We start from the raw sequence: 12,216 nt of genomic DNA on the forward strand, positions 1-12,216 counted from the left end.
ATACTGATGTTATTGGGCTCATGAATCACACTTTGAATATCAAGAATATAAAATATATTCTCTGAACACAGTTGATTTAAACTATAAATCAATTTTACAAAAGATTATTAGAAACTCTCCAGAGGTTTGGAAGTTAAGCACTCACTTTTTAATAGCCCATGGATCAGAAAATAAATCACAATGGATGTTAGAAAAATATTTTAAATTGAATAATAGCCAAAAAAAATACTACATATACAGATGTGTAGGAAACAACTAAAGCAGTGCTTAGAGAGAAATTTTAAATGTTAAACGTATGTATTACAAAAAAAGAGAAAGGTTGAAAATAAATTATGAATACTCCCAACTTTTGAGTCTAGAAAAAGAATAAGAAATCAACCTAAATAAAGTAGAAAGAAGGCAATAATAAAGATAAAAGCAGAGATCAATAAAACGGGAAGTAAACATATAATAGAGAAATATAACAAAGTCTAAGTTTCTTTGCTGAGATTATTAAAATCAATAAATCCATAGAAAGATTGATGGAATAAAGAGAGCACTAATTATGAATATCAAGAATTCTAGAAATCCTACAACATAAAGATAAGAGGATATTAGGAATAACTTTGTCGCAATGAATTTGACAGAATAAAATGGATAAATTCCTGTACAAACAAAAGTTAACAAAACTGAAATAAGAAGAAAAAATTTTTGAATAGTTCCATATCTATAAAAGAAATTCTATTTGTAATTTTTAAACTTTCTCTAGAGAAAACCTCAGATTTAAATGTATTCATTCCTGATTTCCTCTAAATATGTAATAAAGAAAAAGTACTAGTTTTTCCAAAAACTCTTTCGGGTCATAAAAATGTTAAGGGAATTTCCCAATTCATTTTATAAGTCAGCACAATTTTGATACCAAAAACTGAATAGGACATTACAAGATAGGAAAATTATAGACCATTATCTTTCATGAAACTAAACAATAATTCTATGTAAAATAATAGAAAATTGAATATAGGATTATGTAAAAGGGGTAATCATGACCAACTGGACTTGTTCCAGGAATGCAAGTGTATTACTTTTCTATTGCTGTATAATGAATTACCTCAGTATTTAATGGTTGAAACAAAAAATATTTATTATCTCATAGTATGGATTGGGAGTTTGAGAGTTGCTCAGATAGCTCTCAGGGTCTCTCATGGAGTTGAAGTCAAGATATCACCTGAGGCTACAGTCATCTGGAGGTTTGATGGAGACCAGATAATCAGCTTTGAAGATGGCTTACTTACATGGTTGTTGGCAGGAGGCCTCAGTTCATTGCCATGTGGGAAAGGACACAAAAGGCCACATATTTTATGATTTCACTTATATAGAATTTCTAGAAATAACAAAATTACACAGACGGAAAGCATTTCAGAGGGTGCTTAGAGGCTGGAATAAGAATAGGAATGAACTGCAAGGGAGAGCAAGGAAACATTTTGGGTGATAGTTTGTTATAGTGGTTGTACAACGGTGTACGTTTCCTAAAACTCATCAAACCATACATTTAAAATTGGTGATTTTAAGGTATGTAAATTGTGCTTCAATAAATTTGTTAAAACATCAACCAATATAATTCACCACATTACTAAAATTAATGAGAAGAATTATATGTTTCTCAATAAATGCAGAAAAAGTATTTGATAAGATTTAACACCTATAAATGATACAGTCACAGAGGAGATTAGGAATAGAGGAGAACCTCCTTAATCTGATGAAGAGGTTATTACAAAAAAGGGAGAAGGAGAAAGAAAAAGCTAAATTTAAAAAAGACTAACACCAAATGTTGTTGAGGATACAGAACATTTGGAACTCATATATTGCTAGTGGTAATGGAAAACAGCACTACCAGTATGATAAACTGTTTTGAAGCTTCTTATAAAGTTAAACATAGACTTAATCCATCATAACTCAACAGTTCCTGTCCTAGGTATTATCCCACCAGAAACTAAAATTTGGGTTCACAAAAGGACTTGTATGGAAATGTTTATAGTAGCTTTATTTATAATACCTTCAAACTAGAAATAGCTTAAATGTTCATCAAATAGATGAATAAATAAAAATGTATGGTATTTATGGTACATTGAAAATATTTTGCTGAGCAAATAAGCCAAAACACAAAAGAATACATGCTCTACAATTCCATGTAAGTGAAAATTTAGAACAAACAAAACTAAAACCATGACAGAAATCAGAACAATGGTTCTCTATAAGCTGTGTGTAGTGACTGAAAGGAGGCAAGGGGGAGATAAAAATGTTTTAAATCTTGATTATGGTACTGGATATATGAGTATATTATAATTCATCTAATTTTATATATATATATATATATATATATATACATGTGGATCTTTATCTATGAAAATTTTACTTTGATTTAAAATACTTAAAAAACTTTAAACATGCTACATTCTCAATCATAATCAAAAGTAAATTATTTTACTTATTCTCTATTGGTCATTTTTTAAAATTGTCCTGAGTTTACAGTAGCAGGTCTTAATAATTTATATGGGGCTAAAGGACATTTTTTTAATGGTTCTAAATTTCGAACATGGGGGAACCGCCCCCCAAAATCTATCATTGAAATCCTACTCAAAGGTGAAATATTGAATATTTTCCCACTGATCTCATAAATAAATCAAGGATGTCCACTATCACATTTATTCAGTTTTGTACTGGAGATCCTAACCAGTACAATAAATCAAGTAAAACAAATAAAAATAAAGAGTAGAAAAGAAGAAAAAACTAAAATTGTCCTTATTCACAGAAATGTGATTGAGTACCTAGAAAATAAAAAAGAATCTACAGAAAAACTATTGTAATTATTAAGTAAATTTATCAAGTTGCTGGATACAAAATCAAAAACGTAAAAAAAATTATTTCTACATACCAATAATAAACATTTAGAAAATGAAATTAAAGAAGTAATACCATTTACAGACAAAAACATCAAATGCACAGGAATAAACCTAATAAAAGATGTGTAAGATCTCTACCTTGACAACTATAACACTGCTGAGAGGAATTTAAAACATATGTAAATTGATTAAATATTCAAAAATCAATCAGTGTAACCACCATATCAACAGGCCAAAGAAGAAAAAACACATGATCATATCAGTTGGTGCAAAAACAAACATTTGACAAAATCTGTTTCCTGTTTGTGATAAAAACACTGAGCAAACAAGGAATAAAGGGGATCTTTCTCATCTCAATAAAGAGCATCTATATAAAAAACTGTCAGGTAATATTATACTTAATGTTGAAAGACTGAATGCTTTCTCCCTAAATTCAAGAACAAGACAAGGATACTCACTCCTTTTTTTTCCCCCTGCAGCTAATTCTCCGACCAGGGACCAAACCCATGCCTCCTGCAGTGGAAGCGCAGAGTCTTAACCACTGGACCACCAGGGAAGTCCCAAGGATGCTCACTCTTACCACTCTTGTTCAACATAGTACTGGAAGGCCTAGCCAGCACAATAAGGCAATAAAAGAAAATAAAAGGTGCATGGATTGGAAAGGAGGAAATAAAACGGTCCCTATTTCCAGATGACATAATTATCTACATAGAAAATCCCAAGGAATCTAAAAAAAACAAAACAAAAGCAACCTCCTAAATTAATAAGTGAGCCCAGCAGCAAGGCCACAGGAAACAAGATCAACACACAAAAATCAATGTATTTCTAGACACTAGAAATTAACAAGTAGAAAATGAAATTAAAAATACGGTATCAATTATAATCACTCAGAAGGAAAATACAATAAATTGAAGCTTAAATATTCTCTATCAAAACACAACATTGAGCAAGCAAAAATGAAAGCCAAGGGCATGGGAAAGATATTTGCAGTGTACATCTCTACCAAAGGAATCCTATACAGAATATATAATATGTTCCGGCAGTTCACTAAATAAAAGTTAGGTGATTTTCACAAAAATGAGGTAAAATTTCAACAAGCACAGCACAAAAGAGGATGGGCAAATCACTAATAAATGGATGAAAAACTGTACAGTAAAAAAAACAAAACAAAACAAAAAAAACTGTACAGTATTATCAACAATCTGGGAGACACAAATTAAAACCGTAGTCAATACCACTACACCCCCATCCTAAAAGACAGAGAATACCAAGTGTTGATGTTAATGTGGAGCAACTGGTACGCTCATACACTTTTTAGGAAGTTTAATTTGTTATAGCCACTATGGAAAACTGTTTGAAAGTGTCTCTTAAATCTGAATAAACTTATACTCTATGACCTAGCAATTCAATCTCTGAGTATGTTTCCAACATAAATAATTGCTTATATCCATCAAAAACACATCCAATAATATTCAAAGCAGGATTATTCACAATATCTCCAAACTCGAAAGCATGCTAATGTATATCAACAGCAAAATAGATCAATAAACTGTGCTTTTTCATACGGTGGAATTCTACATAGCAATGAGAAAGTACTAAATGTAATGAAATGGATAAATCTTTGAGATATAATGCTGAGCAAACAGAGACCCAAATAAAGAGAAAATCCTGTATGTGATATCCATATATGTGAGACTCAAAAACAGGCAAAAATGATTGGCATCAGTATAGCGGTTGCATTTCAAGGGTATTGACAGGGAAGGAGCATAAGATACTCTCATGGAGTACTGGAAATATTCCATATCCTAATCTGAGTGGTAGTTAGGTTTATATATAGGTCAAACTTCATTTTAGCTATAAAACTAAGAATTGCATATTTTATGGTATGTAAGTTACAATTCAATAGGAAAAAAACTCTCACACACAAATCTACATAAACCTTTAGAATTTAAATAATTGAGCATTTGTGTAGTAATACACAAATGGATCAGTGTCCTGTGATAAAGAACTCAGAAATAGATTCACAAGTATGAGAATTCATATTATGAAGTGATAATCACATATCAGTACGTAAAACAAGAACTATTTAGCTGTGTGTTATTGGGACAACAAAGTGGTCATCTAGGCAAAGGATGTGAACAATTTTAAGAAAAAGAAATACAGCTGGCTATAAAACATATCTTTTGCCTATTGTTCTTTTGGGTTGGTGGATTTATATTCTGGTTAATTTGTAGGACCTTATTGTGTATATGGAAATTAACCCTTTGTAACAGGAGTTGCAAATTTATAAGAATTTTACTGATAATTCCAGTTGATACTGTTGGAGATGAAAAAATTGTCCGAACTGAAATTAACAAAAAAATTATCTAAGAACCTCAATGGCTGAAGAAAAGTTGTCAAATTTGGCATTATGATCAATAGAAGACAAAGTACGTGAAAATCTTGACTGTAAGAAGATTATTAGTGATTTGCTGAAATGGAGGCAAGAAAAAAAACTTTGTGGGAAATATATAATTATTCATAGATTATATATATTTTAGTTTAGTAATCATCTAAATATCACAAGTCCATCAGCAAACTCCCACACATACAGCAGAAACTAACAGAACAATGTACAGCAACTATACTCCAATAAAGATGTTTTTAAAAATTAAATCATATTTGTTATTTACTTACTTTTTAGTTTCAAAAAAGTATAGCCTTATAGTTTTTGGTCAGGAAAATTATTTGTCAGTGTAGGAGGGTAAAATATACTTTAACGGTTTGTTGTCCTGATTTAGATCTTAAATATTTAGACATAAAGTATGTGGGCCTCTATTTGTAATTTATCCAAGGCTATGAAAATGTAAGGAACTGACTAGAAGTAAATATGACAAAGTATTAGCAATTTTCAGTTCTGAGTAGTAGAAACACAACTATTTGTTACATTAATCTATTTGTTGTGTTTTACAAACAGTTTTAAAAATTTTTAAATAATTTTTGTTTTATGATATGACACTTATTTTCTTCTTTATATTTTTCTCAATTTTCTAAATTTTAATACAATTAACATTTCAGTTTTGAATCAAAAAAAGCATTCTAGGGCTTCCCTGGTGGCACAATGGTTGAGAGTCTACCTGCCGATTCAGGGGACACAGGTTCGTGCCCCGGTCCGGGAAGATCCCACATGCCGCGGAGTGGCTGGGCCCGTGAGCCATGGCCGCTGAGCCTGCGCGTCCGGAGCCTGTGCTCCACAACTGGAGAGGCCACAACAGTGAGAGGCCCGAGTACACCACCCCCCCCCAAAAATAAAAAAACAGCATTCTAAAATTTTAACAGAATAGTTTCGGGCTTCCCTGGTGGCGCAGTGGTTGAGAGTCTGACTGCCAATGCAGGAGACACAGGTTCGAGCCCTGGTCTGGGAAGATCCCACATGCCGCGGAGCAACTGGGCCCGTGAGCCACAGTTACTGAGCCTGCGCGTCTGGAGCCTGTGCTCCGCAACAAGAGAGGCCGTGATAGTGAGAGGCCCGCGCACCTCGATGATGAGTGGCCCCCGCTTGCTGCAACTAGAGAAAGCCCTTGCACAGAAACAAAGACCCAACACAGCCCAAAATAAATAAATTTTAAAAATAAAGGAATTCCTTTAAAAAAAATTAAAAAAAAAAAAGAATAGTTTGGAATGAAGATAATTTTAAGAACCCAATACTGTTTTTACTTTTTGGCCACACCACACGGTTTGCAGAATTTTAGCTTCCTGACCAGGGACTGAACCCGGGTCCTGGCAGTGATAGTGCCGAGTCCTATCCACTGGACTGCCAGGGAATTCCCAAGAACCCAATCCTTGTACGAGCCTGTTTAAGCTTTTTAATATTTAAAGGAAAAACTGCTCCAACAGGCCTAGTCAGTCATTCACTGACATGCACCAGTAGCAACTAGGACAGGGTGTCAGAAGATAAAGATTAAAGGCAGGTCAAATCAAAGGACTTATTGGAAAACAAACTGCAGCACAATCCAATAGGGATGGGCAGTGGAAGTAATGAGTTGCCTGTAGGGAGACCAATCAAGGACCTTAGGACACATGAACTCATCCCCACTTTATATGATACTGTTGTCTATTATTTTAATTCTAGCCTGTATTCCTCCACAAACTGGACATTTAAAAAACTTTTATACAGTGTTTGCTTAGAGTTACTGAAATGTTTTTCAATATGTTCATCATTCCTTCATGCTCCTCAGATTTCCATATGCATTCATTTTCCTTTTGGCTGAAGTACAGCCCTTAAAATTTCTTTTAGTGAAGGTCTGTGCATGATGTAATCTCACATCTGTATCTGTCTGAAGGTTTTTTTATTTCTAACCCATTCTTGAAATATATAATATGTATATTATATATGGTTTAGAACTGTAGTTTATTTCTCTCAGCACATGAAGATGTTATTCTACTGTCTGCCAGCTTCCATCAGATCTTCTGCCGTTGAGAAGTCAGACAGCAATCAATATTGCTCCTCTGCAGGCGATGTGTCTTTTGTCTCTGGATGCTTTTGAAATCTTCTTTTTTTCTTTGGTGTTCTTTAATTATCTGATGATGAGTCTAGATATGTGTTTTGTTTTTATTCATTCTTCTTGGGATTCATTGGATTTCCTGCATTTAAAGATGTGTTTTCAACTCTTCTGGAAAATTATCAGTTATTATGAATTTGAATATTGGTTCTTTCCTATTTATTACCTCTTTTTAAAACAGCTTTATTGATATGTAATTTATATAACATAAAGTTCACTTGTTTAAAGTATATAGTTTCGGGACTTCCGTGGTGGCACAGTGGTTAAGAATCCACCTGCCAGTGCAGGGGACACGAGTTCGATCCCTGGTCCGGGAAGATCCTACATGTCGTGGAGCAACTAAGCCCATGAGCCACAGCTATTGAGCCTGTGTGCTGCAACTACTGAAGCCCACGTACCTAGAGCCCATGCTCCACAACAAGAGAAGACACCACAATGAGAAGCCTGTGCACTGCAACGAAGAGTAGCACCCACTCGCCACAACTAGAGAAAGCCCATGTGCAGCAATGAAGACCCAATGCAGCAAAAATAAATAAATAAATAAATCTTTAAAAAACCAGAGTGTATAGTTTCCTGGTTTTCAGTATATTTAGAGTTGTGTGCCATGACCATAATCTAATTTTAAAACACATTACACCCAAAAGAATTCTTGTACCTGTTAGCAGTCACTCCCCATTCCTACCTCGCCTGCTGCCTAGTCCTGGGAAACCACTAATCTTCTTTCTTTTCTTATTTCTCTGCCTATTCTGGAAATTTCATATAAATAGAATCCTACAGTATGTAACTATTTGTTAGCGGCTTGTCTCACTTACCATAATGTTTTTTTGTGGTTTTTTTGCAGTACGCGGGCCTCTCACTGTTGTGGCCTCTCCTGTTGCCGAGCACAGGCTCCGGACAAACAGGCTCAGCGGCCCTGGCTCATGGGCCCAGCCGCTCCACGGCATGTGGGATCTTCCCAGACCGGGGCACGAACCTGTGTCCCTTGCATTGGCAGGCAGACTCTCAACCACTGCGCCACCAGGGAAGCCCCATAATGTTTTTGAGATTCATTCATGTTGGAGTATTTATTTGTACTTCATTACTTTTTATTGACAAATAATATTGTTGTATGGATATATCACATTTGTTTGTCCATTCATCATTTGGGTTGTTTCTACTTTTTGGCTATTGTGAATATGATGCTATGAACATTTGTGTACTAGTTTTTTCTTTTTTTAAAATATTTATTTATTTATTTGGTTGTGTTGGGTCTTAGTTGCAGTAGGTGGGCTCCTTAGTTGTGGCTCGCTGGCTCCTTAGTTGTGGCATGCATGTGGGATCTATTTCCCGGACAAAGGATCGAACCCGGGCCCCCTGCATTGGGAATATTGAGTCTTAACCACTGCGCCACCAGGGAAGTCCCTGTATATAAGTTTTTGTGTGACTGTATGTTTTCATTTCTTTTGTATAAATACCTAGTAGTGGTATTTCCAGATCATACACTAACTATAAAGATTTTGAGGAATTATCAAACCATTTTCTAAAGTGGCTACAGCATTTTACATTCCCACCAGCAACGTATGAAGGTTCCAATCTTCCCATCCCCATTATCTTCTTTTGGAAATATGACTAGAGATATGCTAGACCTTCTCATTATATCCACCATATCTCATAACCTATCATATATTCAATCTCTTTATATTCCATATAAATCCATCCAATTCTATCTTCAGTGGTAGAATCTACTTTCAGTGGTGGAACCCACTTTTCAAACAGATGTTTTACTTTCCATTATTATAATTTTAATTTTGAGAATTTCTGTGGACTTTTCTCGATTCTGTCAAATTATTCCATGCTTCTATTTTAAGCTTGTCTTATATTTATGTAAACATATTGTATTAGTCATCTTGGGCTGCCATAACAAAATACCATAGGATAGGTGGCTTAAACAACAGAATTTTATTTTCTCACAGCCTGGAGCCTGGACATCCAGAATCAGGATACCACCATGCTCAGGTTCCTGGTGAGTGCTCTCTTTCTAGCTTACAGATGGCACTTCTGACCGAGTCCTCAGATGGTGGAGAAAGAGAACAAGCTTTCTGATGTCTTTTCTTATAAAGACACTAATCCTTTCGGGGCTCCACCCTCAAGACCTCATTTGACCTTAACTACTTCCTTACTCCAAATCCTTTCACACAGGGGGTTAGGACTTCAACATATACATTTTAGGGGGGATATGATTCAGTCCATAACACACATTAAACTTAGTTACTTCAAAGTCCATGTCTTTTAGTCTTGTATCTGAATATATAAAGGCTCTATTTCTGCCTTCTGTTTTTTCTGCTTGTTCTCACAGATGATACCTTGCTTTTTAAAATAAATTCAGTTATTTTATTTTTTATTTATTTTTGGCTGCGCCAGATCTTCGTTGCTGCACACGGGCTTCCTCTAGTTGCAGTGAGCGGGGGCTACTCTTTGTTGTGGTGCGTGAGCTTCTCATTGCGGTGGCTTCTCTTGTTGAAGAGCACGGGCTCTAGGTGCACATACTTCAGTAGTTGTGGCACGTAGGCTCAGTAGGTGTGGCTCGCAGGCTGTAGAGTGCAGGCTTGGTAGCTGTGGCACATGGGCACAGTTGCTCCACAGCATGTGGGATCCTCCTGGACCAGGGCTCGAACCCGCATTGGCAGGTGGATTCTTAACCACTGTACCACCAGGGAAGCCCCGGTACCTTGCTTCTTAGCATGTTTTGTGATCTTATTTTACAATGCATTTCTCATTTGTGTTGGAACTTCATCTGTAGGAATTCTTGGAGGCCTGGATTGAGTTTGAATTTTTTCAGTGAGCATTCACTTTTGCGCCTCTGAGTCAATGAAGGGCCTTACAACAGGGGACCACTTTGAATACCATCATCAGCTTGCATTTTCCTTTACAGAAAACTCTGTAAACCCATATGATGGTCAGTTTTTGATTACAAATTTTCAGATGATTCTTTTCCCCAACATCTAGCACCAAGGACGAAACATGTATGCAAGTTTTTCTTGCTGTCTCCTTTTTTTCAGTAAGATTGTTTTTCTCATTCACTTTAGACTGAGGGTGGGGTCTGAACTTTATGTAAGGGTCTGCTATTTGATTCCCTTCTTTTTTTAACCCTTAGCTTTGTCTTCTATTTCCCATGCACCATGTAACTATTAAAATAGGAGCTCAAGTTCTCCAGTGATGCAGAAAATCTTAGGGAAAAAGACAAATCTTGGAGTCTCTTGTCTCCCAAGTTTCCTGCTATTATTTTGATTACAGCTCTGAGGTTTCTTATATTCTTTCTGGTTCAGAGAAACATTTAAAATAATGGTTTAAAAAAATATTTTTTAACTGACATTGTAATCATTTAATTAGGAAAGTGTGCCAAATTGTTACACTAATGGCCAGCAATGAATTGTCTCCCTGTGCTCCTTTGCAATGTAACTTGCTGCTCCAGCTCCAGCCATCAAAAAGTGAGGGTCTGGGGCTTCCCTGGTGGCGCAGTGGTTGAGAGTCCGCTTGCCGATGCAGGGGACACGGATTTGTGCCCCGGTCCAGGAAGATCCCACATGCCGCGGAGCGGCTAGGCCCATGAGCCATGGCCTCTGAGCCTGCACGTCCGGAGCCTGTGCTCCACAAGGGAAGAGGCCACAACAGTGAGAGGCCTGCGTACCGCAAAAAAAAAGAAAAAAAAAAAGTGAGGGTCTGTTTCCCCACCCCTTGAATCTGGGCTGTCCTGTGACTTGCTTTGACTAATACAATGTAGTGTAAGTTACGTTGTATGACTTAAGAGGCCTTTCAGTTTTGCTTCCTGGAACACTTCCAGAATCATGAAAAGAAGTCCTAGATGAAAGACCACATGAAGAGAGAGCTTGAGCCGTCCCAGCCATCTCAGCTAAGACCTCAGAAATGTGAATGAGGACATCTATAAATGGCCATTCTCCACCCAACCCACTAACTGAATGCAGCCAGATGAGTGAGCTCAGGTGAGATAAGCAGAACCTCCCAGTCAATCCACAGAATTGTGAGAAGTAATAAATTCCTTTTGTTTTAAGCCACTAAGGTTTTGGGTGGTTTGTTGCACATCTATAGGAAACTGATACAAAGGGTCATTTGGGATATCTAATTCACCATATTCCTGGAATAGGATGTTCCCAGTGTGAAGTGCAGGAACTTAACAAGGTGAAGACGGCATCCATGTCAGGGGAGGGGAGGCAGGAAGTGGTGAAGAGAAATTAGTTACAATAGGGGATTAATCAAATCATATATTAAGAATAATGGGGGGCTTCCCTGGTGGCGCAGTGGTTGAGAGTCCGCCTGCCGATGCAGGGGACACGGGTTCGTGCCCCCGTCTGGGAAGATCCCACATGCCGCGTAGCAGCTGGGCCCGTGAGCCATGGTCGCTGGGCCTGCGCATCCGAGCCCGTGCTCCGCAACGGGAGAGGCCACAACAGTGAGAGGCCTGCATACCACAAAAAAAAAAAAAGAATAATGGGAGCCAGTTTTCACAGTGTTGGAGAACGGAGTTACAAATGTGGAAAAGAAAACTAGAATGAATTCAAGAGTATTTGTCTGGAATTGGAGGTACCATTATAAACTCATAGTTGCAAAAGATGATACCTAGCTAGCTAGCTAGATATATTTTTTTTATTTTTATTTATTTATTTTTTTGCTGTACGCGGGCCTCTCACTGTTGTGGCCTCTCCCGTTGCGGAGCACAGGCTCCGGACGCGCAGGCCCAGCGGCCATGGCTCACGGGCCCAGCCGCTCCGAGGCATGTGGGATCTTCCCAGACCAGGGCA

Source organism: Phocoena phocoena, chromosome 8 (assembly GCF_963924675.1).
Source record: "Phocoena phocoena chromosome 8, mPhoPho1.1, whole genome shotgun sequence".
In the NCBI taxonomy this organism is placed as follows: domain Eukaryota; kingdom Metazoa; phylum Chordata; class Mammalia; order Artiodactyla; family Phocoenidae; genus Phocoena; species Phocoena phocoena.